General features: G+C 36.0%; 1 protein-coding gene across 10 annotated transcripts in view; it reads left to right on the top strand.

Annotated features, from left to right (window-relative positions):
• Positions 1–661: 661 nt before the first annotated feature.
• Positions 662–21,305, top strand: part of kirrel3b (kirre like nephrin family adhesion molecule 3b) — a 340,233-nt gene continuing 319,589 nt past the window's right edge. For 4 of the 10 annotated variants that reach the window (XM_016676742.1, XM_016676750.1, XM_016676752.1 and 1 more), the window contains exons 1-2: positions 662–776; positions 5,376–5,464. The gene's annotated coding sequence lies outside the window, so the exon portion shown is untranslated. Of the gene's footprint in view, positions 777–1,682; positions 1,751–5,375; positions 5,465–21,305 lie in introns of all 10 variants that reach the window. The other 6 variants (XM_016676751.1, XM_016676749.1, XM_016676753.1 and 3 more) reach the window with 3 other exon arrangements.

Below are 21,305 nucleotides of genomic sequence, written 5' to 3'. Positions count from 1 at the left end.
TCTGCTGGGAACTTCAGTGATTTCACAGTTTTTGGGATTTGTCGCTGGCAGAGTGTGGCTGATATCAGACGTACAGGCTTTCAATAAACAACTAAAGTCAGTGGTGTTAACTGCATGCTAATTCATTCTTCCTTCAGTGTGCTGTTTTCCAGCTTTCTGAGGGCTGGATGTAGTTCAGGTGCTGTTTTAAACTAAATCAACATGATTTAATTGCATCTGTACACATATGTAGCACCGTTTTTATATATCAGGCATGTAATGGTGGACTACCATCATTGTTTCGTACGTATTCTGGTTTTAAAGTCACAGTTTCTCACAGGTTCTCCTACCAAAGATAAATAAAAACATCAGATTGTTTGTGTTTTGTCCAGCAGAGAGAGAGAGAGAGAAAAAAGAATTGTTTCATTTCTTAAAGGAATTTTGTTTTAAAACTTAAAAAGTGTAAAAGTATAGAACTGATTGAAGATGTGTGTAATGATGTTCAGAAATGTTCAAACAAGAATTTGCACATATTTAACAATTTGGTTTTGATTGTGATATATGTTTAAAAACGTATCACAGGTTTTTGTCTAAATGACGTTAGAACTGTTTTGGTATTTTGACAACGTAATTTACCAGTTGTACCTGAATGCAGCATGCGGAGTTGGAAAAATCCCCTTTTATCAATGCGAATACTCCGATTTGAGGAAGTTTGAACTGTTTTTGCTACCCGTTGAAGCGGGCGATTTGCTCCCTCAGTCCCCGTATCCCTATTGCTTACATTTGGCTTAAAGCAGGTGAGTAATTCATTTAATAGCAGGGCGACGCACAAATCGCCCTGCCATTGCTGTTAAAGCTCCAGTAGGTAACTTTTATTTAAAAATGTGTGGAAGTTCACTGTCAATCTCCCTCGTGTACTCGCTGCTAGCATACTGTGGTTAGCAGAATGGTATGCTAGCATTCCGTTAAAACTGCTAGCCATTCTGTTTAGCATTCTGTTTAACATAAAATCGGGTTTCGATATGACTGTTTATATTTGCATATCTAACTACATTTGGACCATACCGAATCATACTTTAAGGTATCTGCATTTACATTCTGACTAGTAAGAAGAACAATTCAAGACATATTCAATTACAGTTTTATGATTCAAAATGCTTTTCAAGGTATCTCAAATGATGTCACTTGGGAAAACTCAGAAGCCTTTTGGAATACTGGGCTGAGAAAGGTTTTCCTTGAAGGAACTGAAAAGTGTTGCTCGGGAGAGGAATTAATTTATATTTCATACCTTTTCTCAAGGTTTATTGGCACCAATGACACTTTTCTCTTTTACGTACAAACATGTTAAAATTCTAGCCAGCAAGCTACTATTTTATTTTTTCTCTAAGACATTTCAGAGTAGTTTTTTTCTGTTGCTTGACTTCAAAATATTGACAAAACACAGGCGGTTTTCATCACAGGTTTCTAATACAAAAAGGGGGGGAGAAGTCGGCCTGTAAAGCATAATTTTCTTTGAACATAAACGCATGCACATAACCATATTCGCACATGCAAACACCGCAAAGTAAATGAATACTATCACATTGGAAATGTGTTATTTAAGGTCTCCACCTCATATCTGGTGTGAAATTAAAACCCATGAAAGCTGCCTAGATCTTGCAAATGAAAATGGAATAACATTCTGATTTGTTCCTTTCCACCAGTACAGCAAAGCATTGGTGCTGAGTGAAGTAGAAGACGTGCTGGGCAACAGTATAGATGAGAACGGAAGGTAATCGTGCAGTCTCCACTAGCAATCAGGAGGTGCAGAGGGCCTCATGGGGGAATGGATGCAAAGGTGGTCAGTGGCATGAGCTAAAGTGGAATTTTTCTTCTGCCTGTCCCTGCCATTGCTTGATGCAAGGGCCAGCTTGAGTAGAAAGACATACTGTGGCCTGGAAAGTCAAGTCATTTCCTCCTGCTGCCCTAATTCTGCCTGTGGCATAGCTCAAATCTGACACTGATCCCATATTTGTCAGAGGGTAAAACCTGGATGCTATTTGATAGCAAACCTCTGGCACTCTTTCTGGTCGACTCTTGACTGGAACTCAGGCTTTCCAGAGGTAGCATTCACAACGCTGAGCCACCTGAAAGACATCCCCACTTCGCAATTTTTTTTTTTCTTCTGCAGCACAAGAGAGGAAAATGTCTGCGGCAGTGCTCCATTTGATTTCAACACGGCACCCTGTGTGGATTTACCTAACAAACAGCAATGGGTAAAAACAAAAATGTCTGGACAGTGCGCTGTTCTACTATAAGAGAACAGAACTGACAAATTAGTCTATCAAAGCCACCACACGTTCTATTAGCTGTATTCACAGCCACATGTATACTCTCTGCTTTCATTTGCAGCCCCCCTCCATCATGTTGCTTCATTTATCAAAAGCTGAAATAATGTGGCAGGGATTTATTATCTTGTTCAGAAGCCAGGACTCATTTGCACAACAGAGGCCACAATCCCCAATCTGGCATTGATTTCTTTTGATTTATGTGAACCAAGAAGTGTTCAGAAAGCATGTTCATTGAGCCTGCCCCCAGCACCCACATATTATTTGTTTAGAATGACAGTGACATGGACTACGGTGACACACGTAAGCATATAAACAAAATTAATCAATTTACCACATTAACTAGCCTCATCGCTTGTTATTGTTGTGCACCTTAGTATATTTTTAGCTTGGCGTAATGCACTACTTTAAATATTTATGAGTGGAAAATCTGCTTGTGTACGGTTGTGTGTCTGCTCAAGAACATTTTCGAGGCATTGTCTCGTAAAATGGTAAACGCTTGGCAGATGCAGTTTACAAGTGAATAAGTTATTATTTAAAAAAAAAAAAAACTGAATGTCAAGGTGAGCTTGTCAGTAACAAAGATATCTGACGAGGAATTTGTTGCCTTTCATCTTTTTGGGCTGTAAACCTCTTATTGAACTTTCTGAAGTTGAACATAAACATTAAATAAGATATTCACTGCCTTTACTTTCAATCTATCTGACTGTACACACAAATATCTGCAAGGGAAGTAACATGTTTTTGAGGGAAAGTCAGACATCCTTCTCCCCTGGGACACTAGCTAATTAAATTGGATTGAAAAGTGTTCACACTTCACAAGGGACATGAAGTCCATTGTGTGAGTTCTTGGTCTAACCCAAGGAGTCCATCTAGTGGAACTCATCTTGGTGGAACTCAAAAAAAGTCCAAAAGGAGATTACTAGGAAGCACTTTGATTGGGTGGTGATCATTTTGATTCAGAAGGGCAGTGGTTCTACTTCAAGTTTCCCCCAGATAGAGGAACTTCTCAGTACATTTAAACTGAGCCCAGGCTCTCCATATAGGATGTTCATTTTAACAGGTTGTTCCCAGGTTGATTTTGGTGTGTTCACCAAGAAGTAAATCAAAAGATTTGAGATTGAGTTGATTTCTCACAGTGACCTTGCCTAAAATAATTAAATATTTACAACTTCCCCCCTCCTCCCTCCTGTAAAAAAACCCCCCCTCAACACTTAGACTATTGTTTTTGTTGCTGAGGTCTGCTTGGGTGATAGCAATTTTCTTGTACGTGGGTTGGGATGGGTTATCACACATCTTATGACGTGATGGATAATGAAAAGACCTTATTTTTCCTGGCAGGTCAAGAAGATTTTTGCTTAGCCTCCTTTGTTCCTCCCACTTTCCTGTGCAGAAATTATACTTGAGAGATCACAGTCAGCTGTTACTTGCAAATGTTATTTTAATCACTTCGCAAGAATCATATTTGCATACTTCTCTGTATTGATATCCTTAGCGTTGTTCTGTTGCTTTGATGGTCTTATGCAGATTTAGTGGCCATGAGCTCCGTTTGAATGCATAATTCATAATCCTCTGAGATGGTACTGTATACAGTAGGAGAGAACACTCAAATGACCAGCACGCTGATCTCAAATCACAACAGTTGAACTTTACTGCACATGCTGTCAGAGGAAAGCTGTTGAGACCCAAGTTGAACATTTCCTCGCCTATGTCTGAAATGCTAATACCTGATTTCTATGCTATAACAGCAAATTGTTGGGTCAACGGGGTCTTTCATGGTTTGAATATTTGGTGTATCTCATAATAGGAGACCTTGAACTCTGTCTGAAATGTACTAAGAAATGTGTTTCTATGTTTACATTGTTACATATAATCTAATCATTGTACTATATAAAAAAAAGTAACTATATAATGCTGATCCACAGCAAATGACCTCTAAAGAAATTGCAATAACCCGTGAATATGGAGACCTACAGTAACTAGCTAGGAAGATCCACAGGCAGCCTTCACAAAACAGGAATAGATTAATATTATTGCAATATTATTCTAAAATACTTACCTTGTTCTGTTTGTAGTTAATTTTTTTTAATACAATATCAAGTTTTTTTTTTTCTTTGAAAAATCCTTCCTGTTTTGTAAAAAATTCAGAGCAAACATGAACAATAAATAACTGTCAGACAATGCAAACCAGATGTAAATATTTATGAACCTCATCTTGATTGTTGATCTATTTTGCTGTCATATTTAGTTTTTAAGGGATAAGGCTGATAATTGCTTTTTGTGTTAATTTCTAGCAGTGACAGTTGGTGGGTTCTGTTTGTCTTTTATTATACGTTTGTCACTGTGTGCAGAGTTGCTAATGCAAAATACTGAGTTGTCCTTAATTTTGGAGTTCACTGTTGTGTCACCTATTGAACCAATGTGATATTGTTTTGTATGTTTATGAATAATTTTAAAAGATAACTAAATTTAATTAGAAAAATAAATGACCCACAGAAAATATTAAGGCCTGCAAAATTGCTGCGGCAGCATTTAAGCCGGACCCCCACTCCTTTATGGACTGGTGCTGTTGCTTAAAAACATTCCTTCCTGAAAGGTTGCAATCCTTATCCTAGCTGAATGCTATATCTGTCTTACATTCCACCCATAGAATGCACCCATATCAGACAGTTTAAAAATTTTGATTTAAATGCAGATGCATTCACTATACCATTATACACTTTTAGGTGGAAAATAAGAACCGATCGCTATTTTTTTTAATCTCAAAACTCAAAATTGTATAATACAGCTAATTTAATGTTCAGTTCATTAAGGATCCTGCTAGGAACTCATTATTGCCACCATTGTTTTATTTAATTTCTAAATTAAAATGAGACAGAGAATAGGCCAAGCTGATTTGTAGACACGTGGGAGACGAGCTTTTTTTTTTTTTTTTTAATTAAATTTTCTAAAATAAATTTTAAATATAGTGTTCATGGGAATTTTCATTGTAAGGTCCTACTTGAGTAGTTTTTTTTTTTTTGAGACAAATCTCTATTCCCCTCTCCCAATATCTGACTTGTTTTTCAGTGTTGAAGAAAACTTCTCTGCCTTTGCTGAAAATCACCCGTTTGTCTGCATGCACCATTGATATTCTAGCTGCACAATCGGATCACCAGGTAAGCCAGACTTCCGTGATTGTTTTTAGAATGTCTAAAACATCAGCTTCTTTAATTTAACACATTTATTTACAGAATCTCATGTCACGGTATATTGCAAGCAACATTTAAAGGCAAAATTGTCAGATTTTGCAAAAGACAAAATCCATAAAATAACAAACAAAAATGAGCAAGAGGGTGAATGTGAAAGTATGAATGTGGCAATGGTATTGAATAAGCTAGTATAAGATTGGTTTTCAGTTGTACAACATCCAGAGGGAGGGCATTCCAGAGTTGTGGATGAGAGCTGCTGAAAGATCTGGTGGTGGGCAGAGTGTATAGGAGGGAGTCAGACATGGACCTGAGTGTGAAAATTGCAAAATGTAAATTATTCATACCAATACGATTATTTTTAGGATGTCAAGTAATTCTATACCATGAGCATCATCGTGTCAGTACAGAAGCAAGTGCTTCTCAAAGATTAAAGCAAAAAGCCAATTATAACCAGGGCTGTTGTAAACAATTATTTTAGTAATTGATTAGTCTATTGATTATTCTGATGCTTAATCAAATAAAAATTGTCTCATTCTTTAGTAGTTATATTAGCTGGTAGAATGTATGAAAAAGAAAATGCTAGAGAAAAACAATTCAGTTCTTTTTTTTTTCTTATAAGAAAACATTTTTGCTTGAAATGCAATATGATTCAAACATCACGTTTAGTCTCAAGTTTGAAGTATAAAAAAATGTTTGTCATTGGTGTGTGCTACTTGGAGTGTAGCAGAGAGCAAGGAGGGGGGATGAGCAGCGCTAGACAGAGTAGTGATTCACAGTGCAAAGACCCTCCTCTTGGCTCTGATTGGTTGTTTCTGGATAGCACTGGGAGAAGGCAGAAGAGCTTTCTTATCTGTCTCATACCTTCCTGTCACAACATAGTTGTTGCAATTATGTAAAAAAAAAAATATAAAAAGTGTTTTACAAAAGTTAAGCACTGCAGATGGAGACATCTGATGGAGACAGTGCAGTTTGCTATACTGGTGGTACTGCTTCAAAATATACATCCCAATCCTCAGAAAATATACAAAACAGAAGCTGATTAAAACCAACAGATTTGATGTTTCTCATGAATATCTTTATGTAAGACACAGTTGTTTTATATATATACTTACCAGCATCCTTTGTAACATCAGAAACATGTTTTTGTTATTTTCACCCAAAGGTTGAGTGATTTTTTATTTTATTTTAGTTCCTTCCGTCCATTCAAACCCAAGATCTTCTTTGACATTTATAACGGTACAATAGTTGTGCACCATCTCAGTAATGGGCCCCGTCTTTTTCTGTATTGGCCTCCTTTCGTATTTTGCTTAATTTGTATTTATACTTCGTTCTGCTGGTATCTGTCAGTGTATTTTCAAATGTCCCCAGTCAAGTGCGTCTCATCTTTTGATCACCATATTTATTTGCATATTTACTCCTTGGTTTTCCCTGTTCATTTTCCAGAGTCTCAATGTAACTTCACAGATGTCAGACCTGTCTCATTTCTTCCTTGTGTCTGCCTTTGTGGTTGTCTTGAGTTTTGTGGATTTGGATTCCCAGTGCTGGCAGCACTTTTGGTCTTGTTTGTGTCAAATATATGCATTTTTTTCTCCTTTGTCACCTGCCTGCCTCCTACATATCCCTTTTGCATTTAGATATTTCACCTTATACCACAGCCGCTCTGAAACAATTTTTATTTTGTTTCAAGCACTGACAGGGGAGATTTTGTATTGGTGATTTGTTGTAATTATCATATTGGAAAATACAGAAATGGTGGCAGAAATGGTTGTTTTTGTTGTGCACGTAGCTAATTAATTTTTGAATATGGCTCAGTACTAGGCCTAATACTGATAAAAATTTTATAATTTATTTTTACTGTTAAGACTGTACCAACTTAATATTGTTACCTGGGTGCATATTACTGAGGAACATGTATGAAGATCCAATGCGCAGAGATGGGCAATTGAGAAAAGGGCAGAACAAAATTAGAGGGCACAGACATAAAGCATCCCTGACACTGGCATATCAGTTTTCTCAGCAATTACTGAAAGATAGCTTTTATTTCCTCAAAGGAAGCCAAGAGCAGGTTCAGCTCCGCTAGCTGTCTGCAAAATCAATCTAAATCTGGAGCCTACGGTAAATCTTGTAGGTTTTTCAGGATTTTTTTAATGACCTGCCTTGTTCTTTACATGGTTCACAATCTGATTATTAGTAGTGGTGTAGAAGAGGCTAATTGAAGTGTCACTCAGCTCCTAAGTATCATCTTATTTTCCCTTTCCTATGCTGAGGGGAAAATTATCTATTTGAATAAGTCATCAGCACTTGAAAAATGGAGATGGCTGTTGAATATTTTCTGAAGGCACTCTGAGGTTTGAACCTCTACTAATAAAAAGCCAAAAGTAAATCCGGACTGTTACGTTGCATTGTCCTCAATTGGAATACACAGTCGAACCAGATAAATATATACACCGTATAAAAAGACATACACTTTTTTTTATCACCGTCTTGAATTAAATGAGACCAAACTTTTCTTGTTTTAGCATAGTTACAATTACCAAAATTTATATTTTCCTGAATGCCAGAAAACTTGGCAAGAACATTTTTGGAGATGTTTTTTTTTGTAACTTTCCTCAAATCCACAGGTTTACAGACATTTGGTCAGTATCAGGCATTACTGTCTTATAAACTCTTTGACTTGGGTCAAACCTTTTGGGTTTCTTTCTACAAATTTCTCACAACAGCATGCTCAAAATCTGCCATATCCTTCTGACAGGACTGGTGTAACTGAGTCCAATTTGTAAGCCAACTCAGATTTCTGATCTTCCCAAGGCTTCTCCATAGGACTGAGATCTGGGCTTTGTGATGACTACACCAAAAACATTTGCTTTGTTTCCCTTAAGCCACTTTGCAGCAACTTTGGCTGCATACTTAGGGTGATTGTCCATTTCAAAAAGCAAACTATGCCCAAGGTTTTACTTCCAGGCTGTTGTCTTTAGATGTTGCTTCAATATTTCCACATAATGTTATTTTCTTATGATGGCATTTATTTTATGAAGTGCACCACTTCTTCCTCCAGCAAAACAGCACCATAGCATGATACTGCGATCCCCATACTTCAGTTAGTTTATGTGCTGTGCCCAAAACAAAAAAAGTATTTCTAAAATTGTAGATTTTAAATAAATTCTCATCCACAGCAAAGGGAATCTTTGGGTATGGACTCTAAATTGGATAAATGTTGTTCCTAAATTAAAGCATTTTACTAAAATCAATGATGAATGATTTCTACCATGAAAAATATCTTGCCAAACAAATAACTAAATGAATAAAACCTGTTGGTGACATATTTCTTAAAACAAAATAAATGATGGATCCCAGAATACCAATACATTTACATTTTCCTCTGCTAATGTATTTACAAAATCTTGGCAGAAAAGGCTGTGAAAAACCTGGGAAGCTGTACAAACAAAGTGATTTATTGGAAAAAGAGGTTAAGGTATAAAACAAACAGCATCTAACAGGATTGCCCACACCTGCTAAAGAAACGGTTGGCATCCTTCGTACCAGAGCGTATTCTATTACTTTGAAAATGTGATTAGCCTAGTATCAAGACCGAGTAATTCCTTAGTGCAGGCAAGCTGGAAAGCAATTGCCTTGGCTGTGCATTCAGTTAAGGAACAAAAAACATTAAAACATAAATGCATTAACAAATCCAAAAATACTTTCACAAAGAGAAATGTCCGTGCAAGAGCCTGCAGTAATCCAACAGAGTACATTAGTAAAGAATAGTGTTTTACCTTATGTTTAGAGTTCTTGGGCTCTTGAAAAATATGCAGTCATGCAGAGGAAAAAAGTTATCATGTTCTCTGTCCGTACAGTCAGTTTAATGTTGCCTTTATTAATTGCAGAAAGAAATCCTTTAAAGGAAAACACGATGGTGTCAGATATGCTACTGCTGTTAAAAGTCCAAACAAGAAAGGGTAATAGGAGAGTTTCTTTTCAAAAAAAATTATGTCAGCTTTGCCTGCATGTCAGCTCCGGCTATCCCTGTAAGCAGTTAATTCACCACTTTCACCATTCAGGTTACAGAGCGCTTGATTTGACAGAGGTTTTAAATATTTTCCGGCAAGTCAGCAATCTAAGCTTAAGCTCAGAAGTTAATCAAGTTAACATGCTTATCTACTGCCTGGGCGATAAAACTGATCAGAGAGGCCAGGCTCTTACAGTGGAGGAACAATGGAAATTCACTCTAGTGTAAAACGTAGATGGTGCTGACAAAACTATAGCAAAGATGTAATTCCTTTGGTTCATTGTAGCAGCTGCGGTTTCAAACTGGCACTATTTTTTCTCTAAAAGACTGGATAGAAATGAATAAAAGTTTTCTTTAAAAAAGTAAAAGGAAAAAAAAAACTATTTCCTAAATAGTTTTTATTTACATTTCTTATCTTTCTTACTTCACTTTCGTTTCTTCAGTCCTACAAATTGGGTTCTTACAATGAAAGAAGCAATAAAGTAGGAAATTGATTCAAATAAAATTTAAATTTAAATTCTCCATCAGCCTTTACTATTTAAAAAAAAAAAATCAGAATAACAAAATATGTGTATTTGATCAGGAAGCATAAAGTAAAAAATTTTTTTTTTAAACAAAATTTTTTTTAAATTAAATGTTTTTATATTGAGTTCTTGGACTCAAATTTCATATGTGTGTATATTTTACACTATATATACATAACAGTGTCTTACCTGAAGACATGGAAATAAGTAATGGACAACTTGTCCAGGTGCAAATGAGAAGTGCTGTGCGGTGAGCCCCAGGTCATGGCGCCCTGGCTAGGTAGCCTTTTCATCCATGTCATAAGCCACAACAGATGAGGATAACTATGCAAATGTAAGCCACGGTCGGGTGCAGCTGTATATATTTTTGTAAGCATATAACAAAAAAACTGGAACTTATAAAAAACATTAATCTCAGTGTAATACTGACAACACTGACTATCACTCTTATGCTTTAGAAAAAAAAAAAAGACTTTCACAGAATTTAGTGAAGTTCTTGTGTAAGTTCAACAACAAGATATCCGTCTTCTTTTCTCTGCTTCTCCTTTCATCTCTTTCTGTCCTCATTTTTCAATAGGTTCAAAACATTTATACAGCGGCGCACCATCATTACTACTCAGACAGGCCCTGCATCTGATTTAAGGCAGCAGTTTGTTTTTTTTTTGTTTTTTTTTCTTTATGTCAAGAAATACTATTCGCTCCACAACATATCCTCTTGCACTGCTTCGTCTGTGGTGGCAGCTGGTCGCACTCCCGTCATAAAAGCTCATACATCAATCTCTTACTCAAAGTAATGACTAAGAGACTGCAGACAAAACATCTCTGACTAAAGACAACAGATCTGTCCATGCATTGCTTGATTTTAAGGCTACTTAATTTTATGATTACAGTCTGACACAGTTCCTTATTGGGTGAAATCTTTGTACACAGTTGCTCCAGCTACCATTCCAACTTATACCTCAGGTCTCCGACCAATAGGAAACTGTGAAGAACAGGAAGGAAAAATACAGAGAAACAACAGTAGATATCATGTAAGATTAAGTCCACTTATAGACCAGGACAGCAGGTGTGAGTCACAGATGCAAGGACTCTGGGGAATGTAGGGTCATCCCACTCCTGCTGAGGTTCCTATTTTGTGTATTGCCCTTCAGGTACCGTCAGGCAAAACATATGTCATCTTGTTCCCCTGCCTAAAACTACTCCCCAAACAAAGAAAAACAGCACTCCATTACAAGCAGACGAGGCAAAACCAGACACTACAGTTTCTCACAGATCCCTAGAAAATGCTTTAAAAAGTGTGCTAAGGCTTTTTACGTGTGCCCAACTGAACCAGCCCTGGCAAGGTCGTGTGCAAGTTTATAAAGCTGGGCTTAAGTGGTGATAACGAAAGAAAAGACAAACTTTGAGTTTTGTTGATAAAAATAATACTTTGTCACAAGCGTGGGTTTAATTTTTGGAATATCTATTTTGATTCCAGAATTGTGCCTCATTGTGACAGAAATTTGCAATGGCAATGTTATTTCTGTTAGTTCAGATTTTTTATTTTTTATTTTTTTTGTAGACTTTTGTTTATAAATATTGTTTTCGGATGATTTTTTTACTGTTATTCCTTCTGGTTTGGGATACTGTCCAGTCATTGGGACAGTATCCCAATCACTTAGGATACTGTCTAGTATCACAATATTGTCCTTTTTATAGGCAGAAAAAAAAAAATTCTAAGACTAAAAAAACGCTTAGAAATACGTTTGCTAGCAACCCAATCTAAAAACTGGGAACAAATAATCTTCCTAGATAATTGTACAAAGATAACCAGTTGCAGATAAATTGGATACATTTCATAAAAAAGTTTTAATTTTCCCTTGTAAGTCACTTTCTTTTTAAAAGTTCAGATAAACTTGCCATGATTTTTCTTGTTTATTTAGTGTGAACAGCTGCTGGCATATTTGGAAATTATTTTATTTTTGAATATCCTTAGCGGTTTGATTATTCTTTTAGAAATTAGGATTGCTAATTACTTTGTACTGTAAATAATTAGAGAGTGTTAGGGTCATACAGTATTGTAGGCATAAAGTGATAATCATCCTCTTTGTAAGTTACTGAATGAGAAAATAAGAAATTTACTGTTCAATAGTTTTGCTGGACCTTTGTTCTTAATTAGATTTCAGATTTGAACCCTGAAGTTTGAGAATTTCTCCATACAGTATTTTGTTAACAATTTCGTCTTACACCATTTAAACTAGTAGTGTACCTTTAGGGATCTTGGACATGTAAAAGCCTGTTTGTGTTGTAATGCAATTTGAATTTAAGGTAGCTTGACTTGCATATCGTTTTCTTATGATGTCAACATTTTCTCTGGAGTCATTTGTGTATGAAGGCAAATCCTTAGTTTGGTGCATTTGGGATGCAAAGACTTTGAGGCTCCTTCTGCATTTTCAATTAGGACCACTGGCAAAACGTTTACAGCCCAGTTAACTGAATATTATTTATTGGCTGAATCAGCAACAGTGCTTTTTTTTGCATTTCAGCAATTTACTTTCTTTGAAAAAAAAAAAAATACTCCATTTCCATGTTTATGCCATCTTAATTCAAAATAGCATGTTATGATATATGAGTATGATGTTTAGAACATTTTTATTTTGTTTCACAAATTCTTTCTGTACATTTTATTTAGACTTTTCTCCTGCTGACATATGATATGAGGTGAAATCCATAGTTCACCAAATGAACAAGGTAGGAAAGGTGCAGGTTTAATATATCAGATGTGAAACAACAAGTACTCATTTCCCTTACGAGGAAGAATCCTGACTTATGCAAAACCCTGTGACCCTTAACAAGCTTTCTTGAGGTGCATGCTGCTGACCACTGCTCTTTACCTGTCCTCTAGATGAGCAAGGCAAACAAATTTATAGCCCTGTTTTGCATGTAAAAACCTATTTTCCACGGTGCACTGAAGATGATATTCAAATTGAGGAAAAGTCAAATAAGCCAGTCAGCCAGCAATGAAGCAGAGAGAATTTGACTGAGTCAAAAGAGCTTTAGACTTAAGCAGGCTGAGCACTTTGGTAAGGAAACAACATTTGGTCAGATTACTGAAACAAAGGGACATGCTTGTTTAGGAGTTCTAGTCTGACTCATGAGCTGCTTAACATCACTCTCCAGCCTACGATAAACATGTGATTGACATGTAGTGTCATGCTGTAGTTTCTGATAGACTGGAATCCAGCATTAGATATTTGGATATTAAGGACATAACGATGCCCATTGTGGAAAAAAAAAAGACTCCTATTGTGCTCCTATTCAGTGTCATTCATAAAATATCACACTTTAAAACATATTGAAATTTTACAGCATAATAAAACACTTGCATGCACTACAGAGCTCATTCATAAAGATCAGTAATTGAATATTATCGTAAACACATGGTCAAAATTGTTGGAATCCTTCTCTTAAAATAATGTAACTGTATTCAAAGGAGCATTAAGCTGCTTGGAGACGTTCTTATGGTCTTTACCTTTAACATACTTGCATATGTTATTTTTTTTTTTTCTAATCTCCTAGGACAACTCTCTCCTTTGGTTCCTGTGATTCATATTCAGTGTTGTACACGCCATGCCGCCAAAACAGCAAAATGACTACTTGTCACTTTTTTAAATGGGTAGACTGACTGATTATAAGCTTGAAGACACCTCTAATGCCAACGACACATCTTGGTATAACACGTCCCCTTTTGTTAAATTGTTTTAGTGGTGCCATCATTTTTTGCCCAGGCGTGTTTCATTAGTTCTTTTAAAGACTTAATGTCTGATTTCCATTGATTAATTTTCAGTAAATGTTTTATTTAGTATTGCCTTTGTCAGTTTCAAGTTACTTCTGTGATGCAAACAACTTTGTCCTCGTGTGTCCGTAGGCGTATTTTGTTATCCATCAGCAACCCCAGTTCTGAGTGCATTTACAGCTTAAGTTGTTTCAGTTCCCCATGAACCCTGCTGTTTCCTTATTTTAGCTCTTGCCATGCAGCTAGAATTAAACGTTATTTCAAGGCATAATTATGTCTTAGGTTTATATCAGCAAAGTCAGCAGAGGGCTATCCCACAGAGAGCAATTGGTGTAGCATGTAGGTGGGACAAGTGCAGCAAAGAAAGATAAATAATGGAAAGTTAAGTGTTGCACAGCTCAGTCATGTGAAAGCATAAAGTAGAAATCAGTTTATCATTGCTGATCAGAAAAAAAATGTTTTATTTATTTATTTATTTATTTTTTGCTTTGTGTGTGTGTGTGTGCGTGGGTGTGTGTGATTTCCAACAAGCAAATTGTTTCAGCTGGAGGTTTCTTCTAATCCTGCACTACAATTGTGGCTTTTAAAGATATGGTGGCGTTTGAACACAGTAAGATGGGAAATTTCTAACATGGGACAGACATAAGAAGGTTCTATTTTGAGAAAAGCTAAGATATTTCCTTAAGTACGTTTTACTGCCTAGACATCAGCATGTGGTTTAAGGGCTTAAACCTAATCAAACAGCGCATGGAAGCACAAGTAAACAGCAGCTGGAATCTTGGTTTAAAAAAAAAAGTCTAGGGAAAACAGTCATCTCCAGACTTTGTTTTGCATTTTTGCTTTGCACTTTTCAAATCAACTTTTAAAAGCAAGGCCATGTACCTCTCATAAAGAAGCTCTTCATTTCAATACACAGTTTTGAAAGTGTGAAGTGTGTTCTCTGTCTTCATGCAAATAGCAAAGATGCAGTTTTGCTTGATGCAAAATCAATGTTTATTGTGTGGGAGCTTCAGTTTTAGCCTTGAAAGGCTCTGAAGATCATAATTTGGAATCTAGTTTAGAGGAGTTTAATCTGTGACTTATTTATCAACCAACCTTCAAATCTGTTTTTGATTTTATTCTTGCATGGGGCTCTTAGATCTGTTGCCTGAATTCTTGCTTTGCCAGGGATAATTTTGGGGGATTTAATGGGATCCTGGATATTTTTGCATGCCAAGGACGGCATTTGGTTTTGGTGAAAATGAAACAAATCTATTGTCCAAGTTTTTTTCTGAGCAATAGGTAGGATGTTACCATACACCCACAATGGGTCTGCAGTTTCAAAAATTTTAAAAGGTGATGAATCAAAACTGTCAAATTTAAGGCCAGTAAGAATTTTAGACTTGGTTTTAGAAGTACCTTTTGAAATCTAGGTATCAATTTTTCAGATTATGGGGTGCCCTATTTTGAAATTTTGTATGCCAAAGTTCACATTAGTTTGTTTAAATGTGAACTTTAGCAGATCTGTGCAGTGTATGTTTGATGCTGACATCATATTCAGTGGCTGTTTGACATCTCAAACACAATGTGCTCAACCCAACTGGGGAGCTAACTGGTTTGGTGACGTGTTTGACTTGAATAGACAGATCTTCAATGTCCAGACAATGTTTATCGTCATNGAGTCCAATTTGTAAGCCAACTCAGATTTCTGATCTTCCCAAGGCTTCTCCATAGGACTGAGATCTGGGCTTTGTGATGACTTCACCAAAAACATTTACTTTGTTTCCCTTAAGCCACTTTGCAGCAACTTTGGCTGCATACTTAGGGTGATTGTCCATTTCAAAAAGCAAACTATGCCAAAGGTTTTACTTCCAGGCTGTTGTCTTTAGATGTTGCTTCAATATTTCCACATAATGTTATTTTCTTATGATGGCATTTATTTTATGAAGTGCACCACTTCTTCCTCCAGCAAAACAGCACCATAGCATGATACTGCGATCCCCATACTTCAGTTAGTTTATGTGCTGTGCCCAAAACAAAAAAAGTATTTCTAAAATTGTAGATTTTAAATAAATTCTCATCCACAGCAAAGGGAATCTTTGGGTATGGACTCTAAATTGGATAAATGTTGTTCCTAAATTAAAGCATTTTACTAAAATCAATGCTGAATGATTTCTACCATGAAAAATATCTTGCCAAACAAATAACTAAATGAATAAAACCTGTTGGTGACATATTTCTTAAAACAAAATAAACGATGGATCCCAGAATACCAATACATTTACATTTTCCTCTGCTAATGTATTTACAAAATCTTGGCAGAAAAGGCTGTGAAAAAGCTGGGAAGCTGTACAAACAAAGTGATTTATTGGAAAAAGAGGTTAAGGTATAAAACAAACAGCATCTAACAGGATTGCCCACACCTGCTAAAGAAACGGTTGGCATCCTTCGTACCAGAGCGTATTCTATTACTTTGAAAATGTGATTAGCCTAGTATCAAGACCGAGTAATTCCTTAGTGCAGGCAAGCTGGAAAGCAATTGCCTTGGCTGTGCATTCAGTTAAGGAACAAAAAACATTAAAACATAAATGCATTAACAAATCCAAAAATACTTTCACAAAGAGAAATGTCCGTGCAAGAGCCTGAAGTAATCCAACAGAGTACATTAGTAAAGAATAGTGTTTTACCTTATGTTTAGAGTTCTTGGGCTCTTGAAAAATATGCAGTCATGCAGAGGAAAAAAGTTATGTTCTCTGTCGTACAGTCAGTTTAATGTTGCCTTTATTAATTGCAGAAAGAAATCCTTTAAAGGAAAACATGATGGTGTCAGATAGGCTACTGCTGTTAAAAGTCCAAACAAGAAAGGGTAATAGGAGAGTTTCTTTTCAAAAAAAATTATGTCAGCTTTGCCTGCATGTCAGCTCCGGCTATCCCTGTAAGCAGTTAATTCACCACTTTCACCATTCAGGTTACCAGAGCGCTTGATTTGACAGAGGTTTTAAATATTTTCCGGCAAGTCAGCAATCTAAGCTTAAGCTCAGAAGTTAATCAAGTTAACATGCTTATCTACTGCCTGGGCGATAAAACTGATCAGAGAGGCCAGGCTCTTACAGTGGAGGAACAATGGAAATTCACTCTAGTGTAAAACGTAGATGGTGCTGACAAAACTATAGCAAAGATGTAATTCCTTTGGTTCATTGTAGCAGCTGCGGTTTCAAACTGGCACTATTTTTTCTCTAAAAGACTGGATAGAAATGAATAAAAGTTTTCTTTAAAAAAGTAAAAGGAAAAAAAAAACTATTTCCTAAATAGTTTTTATTTACATTTCTTATCTTTCTTACTTCACTTTCGTTTCTTCAGTCCTACAAATTGGGTTCTTACAATGAAAGAAGCAATAAAGTAGGAAATTGATTCAAATAAAATTTAAATTTAAATTCTCCATCAGCCTTTACTATTTAAAAAAAAAAAATCAGAATAACAAAATATGTGTATTTGATCAGGAAGCATAAAGTAAAAAATTTTTTTTTTAAACAAAATTTTTTTTAAATTAAATGTTTTTATATTGAGTTCTTGGACTCAAATTTCATATGTGTGTATATTTTACACTATATATACATAACAGTGTCTTACCTGAAGACATGGAAATAAGTAATGGACAACTTGTCCAGGTGCAAATGAGAAGTGCTGTGCGGTGAGCCCCAGGTCATGGCGCCCTGGCTAGGTAGCCTTTTCATCCATGTCATAAGCCACAACAGATGAGGATAACTATGCAAATGTAAGCCACGGTCGGGTGCAGCTGTATATATTTTTGTAAGCATATAACAAAAAAACTGGAACTTATAAAAAACATTAATCTCAGTGTAATACTGACAACACTGACTATCACTCTTATGCTTTAGAAAAAAAAAAAAGACTTTCACAGAATTTAGTGAAGTTCTTGTGTAAGTTCAACAACAAGATATCCGTCTTCTTTTCTCTGCTTCTCCTTTCATCTCTTTCTGTCCTCATTTTTCAATAGGTTCAAAACATTTATACAGCGGCGCACCATCATTACTACTCAGACAGGCCCTGCATCTGATTTAAGGCAGCAGTTTGTTTTTTTTTTGTTTTTTTTTCTTTATGTCAAGAAATACTATTCGCTCCACAACATATCCTCTTGCACTGCTTCGTCTGTGGTGGCAGCTGGTCGCACTCCCGTCATAAAAGCTCATACATCAATCTCTTACTCAAAGTAATGACTAAGAGACTGCAGACAAAACATCTCTGACTAAAGACAACAGATCTGTCCATGCATTGCTTGATTTTAAGGCTACTTAATTTTATGATTACAGTCTGACACAGTTCCTTATTGGGTGAAATCTTTGTACACAGTTGCTCCAGCTACCATTCCAACTTATACCTCAGGTCTCCGACCAATAGGAAACTGTGAAGAACAGGAAGGAAAAATACAGAGAAACAACAGTAGATATCATGTAAGATTAAGTCCACTTATAGACCAGGACAGCAGGTGTGAGTCACAGATGCAAGGACTCTGGGGAATGTAGGGTCATCCCACTCCTGCTGAGGTTCCTATTTTGTGTATTGCCCTTCAGGTACCGTCAGGCAAAACATATGTCATCTTGTTCCCCTGCCTAAAACTACTCCCCAAACAAAGAAAAACAGCACTCCATTACAAGCAGACGAGGCAAAACCAGACACTACAGTTTCTCACAGATCCCTAGAAAATGCTTTAAAAAGTGTGCTAAGGCTTTTTACGTGTGCCCAACTGAACCAGCCCTGGCAAGGTCGTGTGCAAGTTTATAAAGCTGGGCTTAAGTGGTGATAACGAAAGAAAAGACAAACTTTGAGTTTTGTTGATAAAAATAATACTTTGTCACAAGCGTGGGTTTAATTTTTGGAATATCTATTTTGATTCCAGAATTGTGCCTCATTGTGACAGAAATTTGCAATGGCAATGTTATTTCTGTTAGTTCAGATTTTTTATTTTTTATTTTTTTTGTAGACTTTTGTTTATAAATATTGTTTTCGGATGATTTTTTTACTGTTATTCCTTCTGGTTTGGGATACTGTCCAGTCATTGGGACAGTATCCCAATCACTTAGGATACTGTCTAGTATCACAATATTGTCCTTTTTATAGGCAGAAAAAAAAAAATTCTAAGACTAAAAAAACGCTTAGAAATACGTTTGCTAGCAACCCAATCTAAAAACTGGGAACAAATAATCTTCCTAGATAATTGTACAAAGATAACCAGTTGCAGATAAATTGGATACATTTCATAAAAAAGTTTTAATTTTCCCTTGTAAGTCACTTTCTTTTTAAAAGTTCAGATAAACTTGCCATGATTTTTCTTGTTTATTTAGTGTGAACAGCTGCTGGCATATTTGGAAATTATTTTATTTTTGAATATCCTTAGCGGTTTGATTATTCTTTTAGAAATTAGGATTGCTAATTACTTTGTACTGTAAATAATTAGAGAGTGTTAGGGTCATACAGTATTGTAGGCATAAAGTGATAATCATCCTCTTTGTAAGTTACTGAATGAGAAAATAAGAAATTTACTGTTCAATAGTTTTGCTGGACCTTTGTTCTTAATTAGATTTCAGATTTGAACCCTGAAGTTTGAGAATTTCTCCATACAGTATTTTGTTAACAATTTCGTCTTACACCATTTAAACTAGTAGTGTACCTTTAGGGATCTTGGACATGTAAAAGCCTGTTTGTGTTGTAATGCAATTTGAATTTAAGGTAGCTTGACTTGCATATCGTTTTCTTATGATGTCAACATTTTCTCTGGAGTCATTTGTGTATGAAGGCAAATCCTTAGTTTGGTGCATTTGGGATGCAAAGACTTTGAGGCTCCTTCTGCATTTTCAATTAGGACCACTGGCAAAACGTTTACAGCCCAGTTAACTGAATATTATTTATTGGCTGAATCAGCAACAGTGCTTTTTTTTGCATTTCAGCAATTTACTTTCTTTGAAAAAAAAAAAAATACTCCATTTCCATGTTTATGCCATCTTAATTCAAAATAGCATGTTATGATATATGAGTATGATGTTTAGAACATTTTTATTTTGTTTCACAAATTCTTTCTGTACATTTTATTTAGACTTTTCTCCTGCTGACATATGATATGAGGTGAAATCCATAGTTCACCAAATGAACAAGGTAGGAAAGGTGCAGGTTTAATATATCAGATGTGAAACAACAAGTACTCATTTCCCTTACGAGGAAGAATCCTGACTTATGCAAAACCCTGTGACCCTTAACAAGCTTTCTTGAGGTGCATGCTGCTGACCACTGCTCTTTACCTGTCCTCTAGATGAGCAAGGCAAACAAATTTATAGCCCTGTTTTGCATGTAAAAACCTATTTTCCACGGTGCACTGAAGATGATATTCAAATTGAGGAAAAGTCAAATAAGCCAGTCAGCCAGCAATGAAGCAGAGAGAATTTGACTGAGTCAAAAGAGCTTTAGACTTAAGCAGGCTGAGCACTTTGGTAAGGAAACAACATTTGGTCAGATTACTGAAACAAAGGGACATGCTTGTTTAGGAGTTCTAGTCTGACTCATGAGCTGCTTAACATCACTCTCCAGCCTACGATAAACATGTGATTGACATGTAGTGTCATGCTGTAGTTTCTGATAGACTGGAATCCAGCATTAGATATTTGGATATTAAGGACATAACGATGCCCATTGTGGAAAAAAAAAAGACTCCTATTGTGCTCCTATTCAGTGTCATTCATAAAATATCACACTTTAAAACATATTGAAATTTTACAGCATAATAAAACACTTGCATGCACTACAGAGCTCATTCATAAAGATCAGTAATTGAATATTATCGTAAACACATGGTCAAAATTGTTGGAATCCTTCTCTTAAAATAATGTAACTGTATTCAAAGGAGCATTAAGCTGCTTGGAGACGTTCTTATGGTCTTTACCTTTAACATACTTGCATATGTTATTTTTTTTTTTTCTAATCTCCTAGGACAACTCTCTCCTTTGGTTCCTGTGATTCATATTCAGTGTTGTACACGCCATGCCGCCAAAACAGCAAAATGACTACTTGTCACTTTTTTAAATGGGTAGACTGACTGATTATAAGCTTGAAGACACCTCTAATGCCAACGACACATCTTGGTATAACACGTCCCCTTTTGTTAAATTATTTTAGTGGTGCCATCATTTTTTGCCCAGGCGTGTTTCATTAGTTTTTTTTAAAGACTTAATGTCTGATTTCCATTGATTAATTTTCAGTAAATGTTTTATTTAGTATTACCTTTGTCAGTTTCAAGTTACTTCTGTGATGCAAACAACTTTGTCCTCGTGTGTCCGTAGGCGTATTTTGTTATCCATCAGCAACCCCAGTTCTGAGTGCATTTACAGCTTAAGTTGTTTCAGTTCCCCATGAACCCTGCTGTTTCCTTATTTTAGCTCTTGCCATGCAGCTAGAATTAAACGTTATTTCAAGGCATAATTATGTCTTAGGTTTATATCAGCAAAGTCAGCAGAG

This window comes from Poecilia formosa, unplaced genomic scaffold (genome assembly GCF_000485575.1).
Source record: "Poecilia formosa unplaced genomic scaffold, Poecilia_formosa-5.1.2 Scaffold141, whole genome shotgun sequence".
Lineage (NCBI taxonomy): Eukaryota > Metazoa > Chordata > Actinopteri > Cyprinodontiformes > Poeciliidae > Poecilia > Poecilia formosa.
This window is presented reverse-complemented; position numbering and strand designations above follow the sequence as displayed.